The sequence below is a fragment of the Schistocerca cancellata genome, unplaced genomic scaffold, assembly GCF_023864275.1.
Source record: "Schistocerca cancellata isolate TAMUIC-IGC-003103 unplaced genomic scaffold, iqSchCanc2.1 HiC_scaffold_718, whole genome shotgun sequence".
Lineage (NCBI taxonomy): Eukaryota > Metazoa > Arthropoda > Insecta > Orthoptera > Acrididae > Schistocerca > Schistocerca cancellata.
In genome coordinates, this window is record NW_026046729.1 from 21,830,900 (window position 1) to 21,848,096 (window position 17,197).

Here is a 17,197-nt window from a genome sequence, read left to right on the forward strand (position 1 = left end):
GATAGCCAGTGCCCCTGCTATTTTCCAGCGGTTTCTGGAACAATTAGTCCATAAAGTGGATGGATGCATTAACTATTTGGACGACATCGTGGTGACGGGTCGTACGACGGAGGAACACCTTCACAACCTGCAATCTTTATTCCATTTCTTACTGGAGGCTGGCCAAAAATGTAGGAAAGAAAAATGTTGTTTTTTCCTACCTGAAATTGAGTACCTGGGCCACGTCATCTCCTGTTCGGGGGTTAGTCCGTTAGAGAAACATATAGAAGCCATCATCAAGCTGCCACGACCTACAACGCTGCCACAAGTTCGTTCCTTTCTGGGGAAGATTTCATATTAGCGAAAATTCTTACCCGCGGCTGCGACGGCAACTGAACCCTTGTCCCAGTTATGCAAAAAAGGGGTTTCTTTCGAGTGGACGCCGGCATGCGACCGCGCCTTCCACAGGTTGAAATCCCAATTACTGCAGGCCCCGTGCTTCGCACGTTTTGACCCTACTAAGCAAATCGTCATTGCAACGGATGCCTTGGATACAGGCATCGGGGCGGTCCTGGCTCACAGGGAGGCAGATGGGTCGGAGCACCCTGTGGCCTATGCATCGAAAACATTAACCGATACGCAACGCCGGTATTCCCAAATTGAAAAAGAGTCACTGGCCATCATCTTCGCCTTAAAGAAGTTCCATGTTTTTGTGTATGGTACAAAGTTTCACCTCATTACGGATCATAAACCCCTCATATCGTTATCCAATCCTGCAGCAAAGATCCCTGACCAGACTGCTCACCGTCTTCAGCGATGGGCTTTGCTTTAGGCACGATACCAGTATGAAATCCACTTTCGCAACACAACCGAGCATGCCAACGCTGATGCCCTCTCCCGCCTTCCATGTGATCCTGGCAGGGTCGCCATATGAAACGTCCCCTTTCAACAATTATACACGACTGTGCTTAAACTGACAGACAATATTTTTTTAGCGCAACGCAATCTGACTTTCAATAATCCCTACAAAACAATGGCCCTGACTAACATTAACCTATACCTTTCACAAATCACTTACCTCACAAAAATCTTCGTTACTCGAACTACTGCAATACAGCGAGCGCCACTACTGCCAGCTAAATAAAAGATTCAAACTACGGAAGGCACTAACTACTGATAGTCTTAGCAAATGAAAGATTTTAATAGAGAACAAACAATGTATTTACCTTAATATCATCAAAAGTCATAATATATATATGAGTTCATAACATCCATTCTTACAAATATAAAAACTCCGCCATTTCTCTCTCCACATCCACCACTGCTGGCGGCTCACCTCCAACTGTGCAACGCTACGTGCTGTTCACAGCCAGCTGCCTAACACTACAATGGCGAGTATTACAACAATGCAAAGCAGCCACAGACTGCACACAGCACAGCCAGTGATTTTCATATGGAGGTGGCGTTACCAATAAAAAAACCTAAACAGCCTACTTACACATGGGGACCGGATTTGGATTTCGACCAAGAGGAAATTCTGTGTTTTCACGTAGGCGAAGAAGCACAGGCCGCAGTAGAGGCGTTTCCCACTACCAGCTCTCGGGTAGCGGACGCGACCAGTAACGACGAGGTGCTCCGACAAGTCTGTCGTCACGTGCGTAATGGATGGCCCGAACGACCGCCTTCCACGGCTTCTGCGGCGTTTCGTCAGTTCTTTACTGTCCGCCATCAGCTTCAGTTGGTTGACGGGGTCCTTCTACTTCTATCGGACGACGGACATCCACGGGTCGTCATTCCGCAGTCTTTACGTCGGCACGTTCTGCACCTGTTACACCAATGTCATTGGGGGGATATCCCGGACGAAGCTTTTGGCTCGCCGGTTCACATACTGGCCCGCTATGACTCAGGAGATTGAACGCCTCACGCAGACGTGTCCCTCCTTCCAACGCCAGCAGGCAGCTCCACGAAACTCCTTTGCCTCTTGGCAACCATGTGCTCGCCCTTGGGAACGGGTGCACGTTGATCTTGCTGGGCCGGTGTTTAATGCCATGTTTTTTACTGTCGTCGACGCATATTCCAGGTTTCCATATACTGTCCGCTGCAACTCCGTTTCCACCTCCACCACTATTGCAGCCTTAGAAAAAATATTTGCCATTGAAGGTCTGCCGGCGGTTCTCGTCTCGGATAACGGTCCGCAGTTCCGCAGTGAGGACTTTCGGGTTTTCTGTGCCCGGCCTGGCATTCGCCACATTCCGACGCCCCCTTTCCTCCCTCAATGGCGAGGCTGAGAGGCTGATCCGCACCTTCAAAACGCAGATGGCGAAATACCTCCAGGATCACTCCCCCGACGCATCTCTTACTTTTTTCTTGAGCAGTTACAGGTCCACGCCCATCGGAGATAAAAGCCCGGAGGAACTTCTTCAGGGACAGCAGCCCCGGACCCTCTTGAATCTGCTTCTGTCGACGCCTCGGTTGGCTCTGTCGCTTTCTGCTTCTCGTTTCCGCCCAGGTACTCTGGTGTGGGCGAAGGGCTTCGGCCAACATGGCATGGATTCCGGCCACCATCATCCAGGTCAGGGGCAGGAAAGTCTTCCGGTTTCAACTTCCCAACCGGGAGGTTCTTCGACATGCCAATCAGCTTCGCCCTCGCCTGCCTTCCCAATCGTTTTTCTCCTCACCCCCCCCCCTCAGCATATTCTCCTCCCATCCACTGCTTGCCCTGATTCCCCACGTGAACCAGAGGAGGACACGCAAGAGTGGTCGTCGCAGTTGGCCCCCGGTCGGCTCACGGACGACGCCTCCCAGCCAGAGCTTCTTTCCCCAGACGTGGACCAGACCCAGCCACAGCCAACCGGGGACTCCGAGGTCTCCCCCGATCGCCACCCCCAGGTCACTCCGGATGCCGATGAAGAGATGCCACTGGTTCCTCCTGCACTGCCTCCTCTGCTGCCGCGGTCCGCACGCTATAACCTTCGCCCCCGGCCGGGGCGTTTTCGCCCGTATGCCCCTGTGCCGAGTCTCACCGCCGACGCCGAGGTTTCGGAGGAGGAGGACGCCATGGACGGGGCGTTCATTCGCAGCCAATATTTCCACGATTCCCCACGGGGGAAGGGGTGTGGTATACACCACCCCTAACAAACACCGAACAACGCTCTCCAGTACGCGGCCGCCAAATACATCGCTGGCCGTTTTCTCACGCACGCTCCCTTACGTGGCCGAGAAATACATCGCTGGCCGCCTTCGCGCGCGCGCGTTTGTCAGCACACAGCAATTGGCTACGCCAGGAAACATTGCGATTGGTTTTCCCTGGAAAAACAGCGACCCCAGCCGACGGCTCCATTAACTAGCAAGCCTTACATAAACCCGGCCGCCGCCGCAAACGGCAGTTCTCATCGGGAAGTGCAGTACGCCGTGTTCCAGCTGCTTGTGGATGACTCGCCGCACCACTCGAGGTTACCTACCTGCTCGGCGGAAAATCTTGCGACTTCACTTGGAGAGACTGAACTTCACTGGACTTGGAAATAATTACGGAACGTGCACCCCACCATGCACATTCGGACATTGGTATAACCAAACTTTAATTCTGCATTACTTCTGAGTGTGAGCCTGGGTAGACGCTTGGCTAACGTAATTGTTAAAAAGTGATTTGTGATTTAATAAACCAGACTGAAGAGGTTATTGTGTTATTCCTGGTTATTACAGTATGCTTTATTCATTGTAGCAAGCTATGGTTGTCTACTGCATTCCAGTAGGGAGGAAAAAATCCAGAATTTGAGCAACATGCTTCGTAGCAAACTATGGTTGTCTACTGCATTCCTGTAGGGAGAAAAAATCCTGAATTTAAGCAACATTTTCGTCCGTTACCCTGTCACCCTGTCGTTCCCCTTAAGACAGCAAGGAATAACAGGACTATGTACAACAAATAACTGATGGCAGTAGATGTACGTGCTGGTCTGAGACGAAGAATTACGCACAAGAGAGAAAATGGTGTCGACAAAAAGAATCGTATCACTCCGGGAAAGAAATAAACATCGATTAGAGTGTATCTATCAATAGTGAGCAAATGACAGACTTCCTACAACAGACCTCTTCACCAAACCGAAGGCGAATTCCAATATATTCGGTCCGCAAAGGCACAATCTCCTAACCGTGAATCTTAGTTTACTATTTTGGTAATGAAATCATTAACTTATCTGCCAATATAAAAAATACAAAAGGAATAAGCAAAAGACGTTTCCTAGTTACTTTTATGTCTCTTATCAGACCTGTTAACGATTAATCTCAGGTAACTGGGAAGTTGTATGCATTGGGTGTTGAAAGACAAACACTCATGAATTTCTCTTCGTGTAACTTGTTTAAGTCGTAAAAAAGGCCAAATTGTTTGTAGTATGTTCTGTGGTAAAAGCAGTCGGCGAGAAGAAGTCCAATTATGTTTTACCTAGTCCCCAGTCGATATGCAATAACACCGCGTATTGACAGATCGCGGAAAAAGTCGTAAGATGGAGGGGTGGGAACGGGGTGGATGGTGGAGGGGTGCTTAATGTGGGGCCAGTGCCCTGCTGAGGACGTGATCTTTATGCCGGCCAAGTTCGACTTGGGCTGAGGTCGGCGGCTGACGTGACGGGAATTTTGTCGAAGACCGCGATTTCCTGAGGTCCTGCTCCTTCCAAAGTTATTGAAGGCGGAAGTCATAAATCACAGAATTTCTCGTTTGCTTCCTCAAAACGAACTTTCGTAGAAGAGTTATATATCTTCAAACTCACGTCACCAAGCTGTCATCACAGCTACCGCCTGGGCTGTAGATACGTTTCTTTTTTGCCATGCAAGTAAACCATAGAATGGTTTATCAGCTACTTTCCTTGGCACCAACCACTGCGAAAGAAGAAAAACGGTATAATAAACTATTAATTTGACTTAGATTATGCCACCTAATCTTATCCAATACACATTATTGTAAAGAAGATATTTTCATCCATTGACAAAATGACAAATCTAAACGGCGTTCACAAACATTTAGCTATGTGAGAACCGAGTTAATTTTCATATAAATTCTGTCACGAAACGTTATACTCGAGTTTGTATGTCTGTTAAGAAGACTTACCTCAGAAGTTAAGTCGACGTTTTTGATACTGAAATAACTCTCTTGCACTACCACACTTTGTCGGCGAAGAAACTGCTCTCCAGAAATACTACTGGACTACATATTCTTACTTGAAAATGGTAGTTCATAGTTTCGTTCACTTCTGTGTACTATGTTGACAGAGGTCACCCAAGTCGACAGATTTTATATTGTGACTTCTTTTGGCACCAAATATATCAGCGCAACGAATAACGCATACTTTAAAAGAAACCAAACTGGTGGGTCCTTACGTACTGGGTTATCTCCACAACCGCACACTATCAACCATCTGTCGCTATGTCCGTGTGTGTGTGTATGTGTGTGTGTGCGTGTGTGCGTGTGCAACTTCCGTTGTGCTAAAGTGTGTTTGCTAGGCCTGGCTTTGGATAGTGTGGAACTTGTCGGATGAGAAGTAATTGAAGTCACGCGTGCCACTTATGACTACTGCAAGGTTTAATTATAGTGACATATTTTAAAAACAGGAATTAGTCAAATGTTGTTATTTTTAATGGAAATATTTTGAAAAACGTAATAGTTCTTTCAGTGGTTTCGATTGTTCCTGGAATTTCTTCCACGTTCGCTGAATTTCATGAATGTTGTTGAAAGTTGCAGACTTTTTCTGAAATTCTCAGAATGTTCTGGAAACTCTAAAATTAATTTAAGTTGGAAATGTGATGTGTTTGAGCGATCGAGAGTGGTTTTGAATTAGCTACAAAGTTGTGAAAGCGTAAGTACTCAACGCAGTGTTGTAGAAGTATCGGGAAGTTTCCTGTTGTGTGGCGCAAATTCCGTTAATGGCTGCTTTGGTTATTTTGGAGGAGTTAGTGCGTAGAACAGTAACAAAAAAAAGTTTTCTGTAATTTCAGTAGGTAAAAAGGAATACGTGTAGCGTTGTCTCAGACTACGAAACAAAAACAAGAAAGTGAGTCAATCTCTACAAAAAGAAACACGCATCACGAAGAAATGAAGTACAATAATGGTTATATGTTCTAGATTTAGGGGCCTCTTACCGTGCACAGGATGAACCAGAAGTCCACCGACATACGTTTTGGTGTAAGGGACCCACAATTTCTGTCGGCTCTTTACAGCGGTGTCCTATTGAGTTTGGTTTATTGCCACAGTTACCTTTGTCGCAGTATTGCACTGAAAATAGTGCACAACAGTCGATATGACGACGATATGCGCTGTCTGTCGTGTTTGCTGTTGACAATAATAACGGACATTTTACTCTTCGCCCGACAGCTTGCATTGAATACTGCTTACTTCTGTCTCGTGTTAGTTATTCCGGTAGTGTAGCTGTACGTTGACAGCGGTACACAGCAATATATATGTATTAGCTGGTGAAGAGTTGAACGATATGCACTTACTCTATGGCTTCACCGAATGCAGTGGTGTATGCGTAAGTTGAGCAGCTCGCGCAATCACGACAGCCTCAGGGTATCTTTGCAAGGCCTTCTACGAATAACAGGATGTGCATAGTACCAGAAACGCCCTGCTAACCCGCAGCACAGTACAGATAGTGTAAATTGTGGAAAGGGGCCAAAGTAGGGGGCTGTCAGTTACACTCGAACATAAAACTTTATTATTTGATCAAACATTACAAGAGACCAACAAAAAATTTTTTTACAACATACAGTTTTAATCTTTGGGATTTTATTACCGGCTTAAAGTCACTTTAATTTAAAAACGGCTGAAGGCCAATAACTTAAGACGTAAGCATAATCAATAATTTATCTTAAAACAGTTCTTTATTTAAGCTGAAGTCCCAAAGAATCTGATATTTTCAGAGCAAACAATTTGAATTCAGAATCGTTTGAAAGCCCAACACTTAAGGCTAAACAACATTAATTTAAAAAAAAGGACAACATCCTTACGTAAAACACTTCTTAATCAGGCAAAACTCAACCAAAACAGACTTTTAAAACGCAAAGCCTTATCTTTAAACAGTTCTTTAGTTAGGCTGATTGCCCAAAGAATCAGACACCTCAAGAGTATACAAGTTAAACTCAAATCGGCTGAAGGCCTAACACTTAAAACTCGATAACATTAATTTTTTTTAAAAAATACCAAAGGTCTTACGTGAAACCTTTGGACCAGGCTGAAGGCCTTAAGAGCAAAACAACTCACACTCAAAATCAGCTGAACGCCCACCACTTAAAATTCAACAACATTAAAACCTTTAAAATGCCAAAGGTCTTACATGAAACAGTTTTTTAAATTAAGCTGAAGGCCTAAGGAATCTTACGCCTAGAAGCTATACAAGTACAAACAACAAGAACAAATAAAAAAAGGCAGTACACCGAAGGGCGCTCAGATGTTGGAGGGTCGGCCTGGAATTCAAACCCTAACGCTCCATTCGCGATCCGACGACAACCCAACCGACCGACAGTCAACGGACCCACCGACAAGGTAACTTCCACTTCACCAACCAGGGCACAACAGGAAGTTCAACGGAACAACGTAGAAGATATTGGCGCTCACAACCAATCATACACGGAGCTGTCAAACTAAACACAGTGCTGGACAGCAACGACACTGCCTGAAATTTACGTCAGTGGCCACGGCAGGTAACCGGAACGCTAACGGCCACAAGGCAGAAGATTCCGAAGGTACACTTCAGTTCAAATAACCAAATACAGTGAAACTCCAGCGGAGGGTGGCTAGAATTTTCCAACTTGAAAACCACATTGTTGCTCGCGGGGATATCTCAACAGCCGACAGCAAATTCCAGACGACACAATGCGAACAGTCTTGACTTGCTGGTAGATTAAATCAAAACAACTTTCGTGTCCAGGGTCGGTGAGCCACGGACCTCGTAGCAATGGGAAGATATCCACACACTCCGACACGGCGTAGAGACCGCCAGCGGCACTGGCCAAACTACGGCCCGTGGAGAATTCCTCTCTGCGCCACGCCAACCGACCGACTGCCCAGGCCCGGAAATGGTGAAAGGACCAAACGGTCGTGCCGCTCCAATCTCCCTCCATCGGACAGTTCACGTGTGTCGCCAGCGATCGCTGAGAAGTGGCTGTCGGCGCCTCACCGGCGACTTCTCTGCTGCTGCGTCCCGACTGCACTGCTGCTGGTCCGTCCCAAACTGACCGCCAGACACACGACGAGCCGGAAATACTATCGGTCGCTCCAGAGATGGTACGGCAGTGCACTTATCGATACGTGCAGCTGCTGCCGCTCACGGGATTTTAAGGCAGGAAGTTAATGGAATAAGAAAACGAGGAGGTAGTACCGTAATAGAAGATGACAAACAGTAAATGGGAGACGCTGCAGAACGTGGCCACTTTATTTCAAAGTACTCGGACGGTTTCCCTGGGCAACATCTGAAAGTTTTGTGGTGAGGTTCTGGTTCACTCTGTAAAAGGCGAATCGTGGCTCGATTACTTTACGATTAGTGAAAATTCAAAAGCACTGTTGACACGAGAATGTCACTGACAGTTGAGCAATTTTCTGGAAGACGGGTCCATAGGTCAATGTGCCCTTTTCGGGAAACTTTAGAATTAGTCAGCGTGTTATGTAGAATATGCCACCAAGGCCTTGTTTACTGTGTCAGTACTGGAGGTAAGAGCCGGCTGCTGTGGCCGAGTGGGTTCTAGGCGCTTCAGCCCGGAACCGGTCGCAGGTTCGAATCCTGACTCGGGCATGGATGTGTGTGATGTCCTTATGTTAATTAAGTTTAAGTGGTTCTAAGTCTAGGGGACTGATGACCTCAGATACTAAGTCCCATTGTCTTTGGAGCCATTTTTGTAGGTAAGAGCAGCACTTGTCATCCAGTTAAATGTTTCTGCAGCTGTGTTTAAAATTCAGAAGTGTTTCTTCTGAAATCCAAAGAAAGTAGTTCATTACTAGACTCACTAAGATACAAGGATTTAGTTATATCATTCAGACTTTGGATACAGATATATCGTAATACAGTATTGCAAGATCTGAGACTACCAATAGCGTGTTCAATCCAGTGAAGCCAGAAAAGGAAAAAGGTGTCAGCGATTAATTTTATTATGTGGATGACGATAGCAGTTCACGGTTCCGCAATATTCTTGAAGATAGTCACGTTATTGAGGAAATAGACGTCCATGCAGGACAGGAATAAGAAGCAAGTAGCACAGAAGGTACTTCAGTAACTAGAAACTGTTCATCTCTTCGTCTCTCTGTACGAATTTTCCCCCCACGGTTCCCTCCAGTACTAAACTGGTGATCCCTTGATGCCTCAGAACGTGTCGTACCAACCGATCCCTTTTTTTAGACAGGCTTGACCACAAATTTCTTTTCTCCCCGATTCTGTTCAGTATCTCTTCATTAGTTACATGATCTACGCATCTGATCTTCAGCATTCTTCTGAATCACCACATTTCATAAGCTTCTATTCTGTTCGTGTCTAAACTGTTTATCGTCCTTGTAAGTGTAAGTGATAAAGATCGGTTTCGGACTGAATTAAAGAACTTCCTGTTGGTCAACTCCTTCTACTCCATCGATGAATATCTTCACAAGGATTATAGCTCATAACTCTGTCTGCGTTAGAATTGTACGAAATCCAAGAATCTGAGAAAAAAAAGAAACATCAACTCTTTACACACACCAGAGACTCCTCTCCGAGGGATACATGAAAACCGATAAATGTAATGTAATGTAATGTAATGTCTCTGAAATAACCAATTTGACCTATGAGCCTTTCTTCTGGAAAATGCCTCAGTTATAAAGACAATGTTGCCAATTTCTGAGTTATGTACACGTCAATATAGGAATGCTGTTTCGCGCTCTAAGCGGAAACCACTGAGAGAGAAGATAGCACGAAAATATTCAACAAATGTCGTTCGAGAACTTACTTCAGAGTAGGATTTTCGTCACTTAATATGGCAGGAAAAGAGTGAAAAAATTGTACAAATGTGCCTTTAGATATTTGTAAGAGCTGGCCAGTAACACGACACAAAGAAGTAGAAAAATATTTCTCTAATTGCAACCAAAAAATCTGAGATACATGGCGATTGGTCCTCAGTGCCCGCTTCCTACCTAATTCGTGAGGTTCTCAAGTAACATGCTAGTTTCACAAGTAGGGACGTGGTTGCAAACAGAACAGGGATCCAAAAATTGTAAAACAAAGTTCTCTATTTCCTTCTATGATCAGAAACGTATTAGATCCTTAGGAGACAGTGAGACTAATATAACTCGCCCTTCAGAGGCAAATCTCAAGATGGTCACTGCTGAATGAAACCGGTAATGTAAGGACCTAACAAGTTAGTGATTATAGACGGAAATAAAGAAATGTATTTCAAGATGCTAGTGACATAGACTGTGCGCTAATATCGTGCTTGGGAGTGAGTTTGTATTACTGAGAAACAAATTACGGCTAAATTATTTAGTTTATTCTTGTGTAATTAACCGGCAGAAACATAGTGAAAGCTCTAATTAAAATTTGACATGCTTTTACATTAAGGAACATGAGTACTCAGAAATTCACGACTTATCTTATTTGTATACTTACGAGGCAAACTAGTCGGCGAATGTCAGCTATAATATGACGTCACTGGTCGAAATACGAATGGCGGAATGAAGGTAAATGACATGGTCAATGCCTCTACTTCTAAATAGAAGAATAAGTGTATAGCAATGCGACAAAGCAACGGACAAAAACGGAAGATTAAAGATATATCAGATGAATGCCTCTAGCTCTAGATAGAAGAATGAAGGTATATCAACGGGACCAAGTAACGGACAAAAAAGGAGGAATAAAGGTACATCAAAGAGACCAACTATTGGACAAAATCGAGTAAAAATCTCTCGTAACATGCTCACCTGGAGGAAAACAACCATATTATCGTGTCAGGCCATGCAATCGAAGGCACCATAAAAGTACTAAATTCGCATAAAGTGGAGTGAAATATATGAACCTAAAATGAAAATAAGACGAGCAGAAGACTCTAAGAGTGTCAAGGAAAACAAAACAAATAAAAGGATAAAATCGTAGGTCTTAACGGCGAAAACCACCACGGGCTGTCAATTGACAGTGAAGCGAGGAAGCAGATCTAGAAGAAGCGGCGTGGCGAAGCAAGATGTAAGAATGGTAGTAAATGAGCTTCTTACATTTTTCCACGCTGCGCCGCCTTTTTCCGGGTGTGGTCCCGTTTTCCTGTCAACTTGACACGTCCTTGAGCGAACTTTTAAACTGCAGCTCACGCCTTACTCGAATCCCTGGTGAGAATCCACTGAATTTACTGTAATTCTGAGCTCAGTGATCCTCCATCACGCGTAAACCGAATGTAATGCTTGTATCAACCAGAAGAATTACTGAATTTTTGTTATCGTTCAGGCATTCCCTATGATTTTTTTCCCATAACTCGGAATTTCTCTAAAAATTAATGCTGATAACCGGTTTCTCCTTATCATCGTCATTTAATTTTTGAAAAATGTAACGAGTGATGTATTTCTGGCCACTAGAATACAGTATTTACGCTGTTGTCCATAATAATTAAAACTAACCAAGATTCGCAAAACTCCACTGAGTGTGTGACCACGTCATTATGTTGAACTATGATGCCGTTCTTGATAATGTGTTAGATAAACTGTTTGCCGTGCAGTTAATTGTGAATTAAAGAATAGTCATGTAGATGTAGATATATATATGTGAGAATGCCCTTCAGCATGGTGCCAGAAGATAAGTCTGTGGAGCCGCGCGCAGTAGCCGTGCGGTCTAGGGCGTCTTGTCACGGTTCATGTGGCTCCCCCGCCCCCCCCCCCCCGCCCCGGCGGACGTTCGAGTCATCCCTCTGGCATGGGTGTATTTCTCGTCCTTAGCGTAACTTGGTTTAAGTTAGTGTGTAGGCTTAGCGACCGATGACCTCAGCAGTTTGGCTCCATGAGACCTTACCACAAATTTCCAAAATAAGTCTGTTGGAGATATCTTGTAACTAGCCGGTTAATTTCACTGTTGTATCTGCTATATTGGAAGACAGGCAGTAGACCGACCAGTAGAATTCCGATAGACAGGTCCCTCAGAGAAAACAAAGGGCAACAGCTGTAAATTATGGATAAATCTTTGTCCTGCTGTAACACTATCACAGAGGAATGAATGTTCAAGATATCGCCTTCCACAGTATGTACACCGGGATGCACAGTGATGCTACGTGTGGCTAACATAAAAAAGCCCATTGCGTCCCCCATTCCTCGCAACTGAATTGAGTCAACTCGCTTCCCTGCGTCTCGTAGACATTGTCCCAATCGGTTTCTTTAGCGACGGTCGCGAGCTCTTAAGCTTGTGAAATAAACTGTGCATAATAATGTGGTAGGTTTAAGTGCTAAGCATAATGAGAATCGTAAAATGTTGTATTATTCGTCCTATCTAAAAATCACTAAAACGATTTCTAGAGCCAGTCTATAGTCAATATTCATAACAATATTCCTGGCCACTAATCATTAATTCCCGCAGACCGCAAAAGTCACAAAAATGTGTCATACGATCTTAGAATCCACAAGAGCTTGCACAAATATGTTTCCCGATGCCACTTCAACAATCATTTGCATCTTCACCCGGGATTGCACTGCACACACCACTTCGTGTGTTGACACCTCGAAAACCTATCGCAGTTTGCCTTGTATTAACATAACATCGCACAAGTACGTCATCCGAGGCAATTTTTCAGCAAACTATTCCGCCTTGGCATGAGATCTAATTTTACACACAGATTCATATATTACCTCCTCCGAAACCGATCGTAGACTAGTAGCAATTTGAGCAGTTTGGCCCCCAGCCTCTCAGGGCATACTTGTGACTGGTCAATCCTGTCCATCAATAAACAATAACAGCAACTAAAATTTGTAATTATTATTTCCTGATGAATTGAGTGATACGGAAATTATTATTAACAAGTTCTCAGCGCAAATAACGTCATCAGCACACATTAAATAATGCACGTAAGTATTAAAATATTCGCTTCTTGGCGTCCAATGTTGTGGGTGAATCCCCTCTCCCTACCACCCCCCCCCCCCACCTCTCTCTCCCTCTCTCTGTTTCAGTACGATACGGCTCTGCTCGACAGGCCGTTCTCACGCTGTGTGACCATCTGATTCGTCATTCAATGAGTTTGCCTTGCGATCCCACCTAATCACTAGCCTCCCATAACAAAATCTTCCTACACTGAACATTAAGACACATCAACAAAAATGTAATAAACGTGAACAGAAATGTGGCCTAAACGCCACACTGCATGTAGCGCATTATCAGTAAGGAAGAGTTTCCCAAAGTATGTCATTAATTCATTTCCGTGTCGAGTCAGCTGCGATAGCTTCGTCATTTCCTTCGTAAACATCTGGTATTGTGTACGGGTTGTCCAGGAGGGGCATACAAATAGGTGGCTTGGATCTTCTTCAGTCACTGCAGTCGCAAAAAGGTGTCAGCGCTCGCTGGAAGGATTCCTCATTTCTTCAGGTTGGTCTTGCATCGGGGGACGCCCAGTCTTAGGCGGTTGAGGGACCTCCATAGAGGGTATTGTAGGTTTGCACCAGGAGCTAGTTCTTCTTTGGTGAGACGCCTATGGGCAGTGAGCTCTTCCAGGTTGCAAGACGAATTGCCTCTGATGCTCCCTCCTGTGGCGCAGTCCTAGCAAGGAAACTCTAGCGGGTTTTAAGGAGGGATATTTCTGCCTGATGACCATACAGAGAGTGTCAGCGGTCGTTCTCCATCTTTGTCCTCTCAATGTCTGCAGCAAAGTAAGTTATATCAAATATACAGACACAATGGGGGAAAATAAAGTAGAGAAATGTAAGAGCAGAAAAATATTCTGAACTACATGTAGCAAAATTTGTCTGTGTTGGTGCACCACGCTTATTAGGGAGTAAAACCCAATCATATGTCCCTTGACAACTCTATATTCATGCATCCTGTGCGACGTCAGATATCGCATCTCTAGTTTTTTTACTGCAGACACAGTTCTACGAGATCTCATGATGTTATTCTTAAATTTCTCCATGATGTACTTTGAAATTTAGAAATTAAAAAATTCTCAACTTCACTCACATACTAGACGCTGAGAAACAATTGTTTTCTGAATTGCATTATTGTGAAATGGAGCCGCAGGAAACAAAATAAACCTAGTCATAATTCCGTAAAGTTCACAAAACTAACCGACAGTGATCACTAGACACAATGAACGCTTAGCCGCCATTCATTTTTCGGTATGTATACAGTGTTTACGTTGCTGCTCAGTCAGGACTAATGTAGTTATATAAGGATTTGAGGGCACCTTTACTGTTTCGACAGAAAAGGATTAACGATTTTAACCATGGAGTTAATGCTGGAGCTTTGAGAACTCTGCTGTTTTTATGATGTGCCTCAAAATATGAAAGAAGAATCCTGTAAGCAACAAAATACAGAGAACGAAAGCTTATTTCCAATTTATGCGAAAGCCAGAATATACACTCCTGGAAATTGAAATAAGAACACCGTGAATTCATTGTCCCAGGAAGGGGAAACTTTATTGACACATTCCTGGGGTCAGATACATCACATGATCACACTGACAGAACCACAGGCACATAGACACAGGCAACAGAGCATGCACAATGTCGGCACTAGTACAGTGTATATCCACCTCTCGCAGCAATGCAGGCTGCTATTCTCCCATGGAGACGATCGTAGAGATGCTGGATGTAGTCCTGTGAAACGGCTTGCCATGCCATTTCCACCTGGCGCCTCAGTTGGACCAGCGTTCGTGCTGGACGTGCAGACCGCGTGAGACGACGCTTCATCCAGTCCCAAACATGCTCAATGGGGGACAGATCCGGAGATCTTGCTGGCCAGGGTAGTTGACTTACACCTTCTAGAGCACGTTGGGTGGCACGGGATACATGCGGACGTACATTGTCCTGTTGGAACAGCAAGTTCCCTTGCCGGTCTAGGAATGGTAGAACGATGGGTTCGATGACGGTTTGGATGTACCGTGCACTATTCAGTGTCCCCTCGACGATCACCAGTGGTGTACGGCCAGTGTAGGAGATCGCTCCCCACACCATGATGCCGGGTGTTGGCCCTGTGTGCCTCGGTCGTATGCAGTCCTGATTGTGGCGCTCACCTGCACGGCGCCAAACACGCATACGACCATCATTGGCACCAAGGCAGAAGCGACTCTCATCGCTGAAGACGACACGTCTCCATTCGTCCCTCCATTCACGCCTGTCGCGACACCACTGGAGGCGGGCTGCACGATGTTGGGGCGTGAGCGGAAGACGGCCTAACGGTGTGCGGGACCGTAGCCCAGCTTCATGGAGACGGTTGCGAATGGTGTTCGCCGATACCCGAGGAGCAACAGTGTCCCTAATTTGCTGGGAAGTGGCGGTGCGGTCCCCTACGGCACTGCGTAGGATCCTACTGTCTTGGCGTGCATCCGTGCGTCGCTGCGGTCCGGTCCCAGGTCGACGGGCACGTGCACCTTCCGCCGACCACTGGCGACAACATCGATGTACTGTGGAGACCTCACGCCCCACGTGTTGAGCAATTCGGCGGTACGTCCACCCGGCATGCCCACTATACGCCCTCGCTCAAAGTCCGGCAACTGCACATACGGTTCACGTCCACGCTGTCGCGGCATGCTACCATTGTTAAAGACTGCGATGGAGCTCCGTATGCCACGGCAAACTGGCTGACACTGACGGCGGCGGTGCACAAATGCTGCGCAGCTAGCGCCATTCGACGGCCAACACCGCGGTTCCTGGTGTGTCCGCTGTGCCGTGCGTGTGATCATTGCTTGTACAGCCCTCTCGCAGTGTCCGGAGCAAGTATGGTGGGTCTGACACACCGATGTCAATGTGTTCTTTTTTCCATTTCCAGGAGTGTATTTAAAGGAGTCGAAGAAACGGAAGAGAGGCTGTTGTTGATAAGTGATTAATATGGTGGAGTAACCTGTCCCAATGTTATTGAATTTGTATACTGAGCAAGCGATAACGGGAACTACGTACAAACCCGGAACTAGAATTTAAGTTCTGGGAGAACAAATAGATCCTTATAGCATTTCTTGTGACATTCTTTTTCTGCTGAGATTGTTAAGGGAATTTAAGATTAGTTGAATGGAATGGATCGTGCCTTAAGAAGGGGCTGAAAGATGAGCATCAACAAAAATATCAAGAGGTTCAAATGGTTAAAATGGCTCTGAGCACTATGGGACGTATCATCTGAGGTCATCAGTCCCCTAAAACTTAGAACTACTTAAACCTAACTTAACCAAAGGACATCACAGACATCCATGTCCGAGGCAGGATTCGAACCTTCGACCGTAGCAGTCGCGCGGTTCCCGACTGAAGCGCCTAGAACCGCCCGGCCACACCGGCCGGCAATAGCAAAAGGTAATGAAGTGTAGTCTAAGTCACTGAAGGTTACACAATTGCAGTAGAAAAGGAGAGAACGAAAGCAGCAAATAATTGACGTCAGCAAGAGCAAAAATGACACAAAACACAGAAACAAAATTCTATTAACATCGATTATTTTCGTTTTCCTAAGAAGTCTTTTGCACAAATATTTCACTGGAGTTTAACGATATATGGAAGTGAAACGTGCTCAGGAACCAATATGGGTAAGACGCTTGCAATATGTGATGTTTCAAAAGAATCACAAATCCAAGGATAGAGGTAAAATTAGGTATAAACACTGTAGAGAGAAGAAAAATGTAATTTGCAGGTTCAAATAGATGTGCGTTATAGTAGTTTTGTAGAGATGCAACGGTTTGGACTCCATACACGTCTGTGGACAGCTGCAATAAATAAATCTTCTGAATAAAAACTGCAACAACGTAAGACCAAAGCTCGTCTCAAGAACGAATAACTGGACGACAATGAAGAAAAATTTTCTATTAAGCACTGACCTAATAATTTCTATTCAGCACATAAAAAGCTGAAAGGTCACGCCTGCGCAGTTACACCCTTCAACTCGTGGACGAAGTAGCCTAGCCATTTTGTTTCATTACGTTAACGTTTGAAGTCATCGTTTGTCAGCTTCGAACACGACGGGAACGGCAGGTGGACTACAGAATGATGCGGCAAATGTTGTCGTAAGAAAGCTGGACAGCAACAGAAACGATTAGCGAACAAGGTAATACAACAGACAGA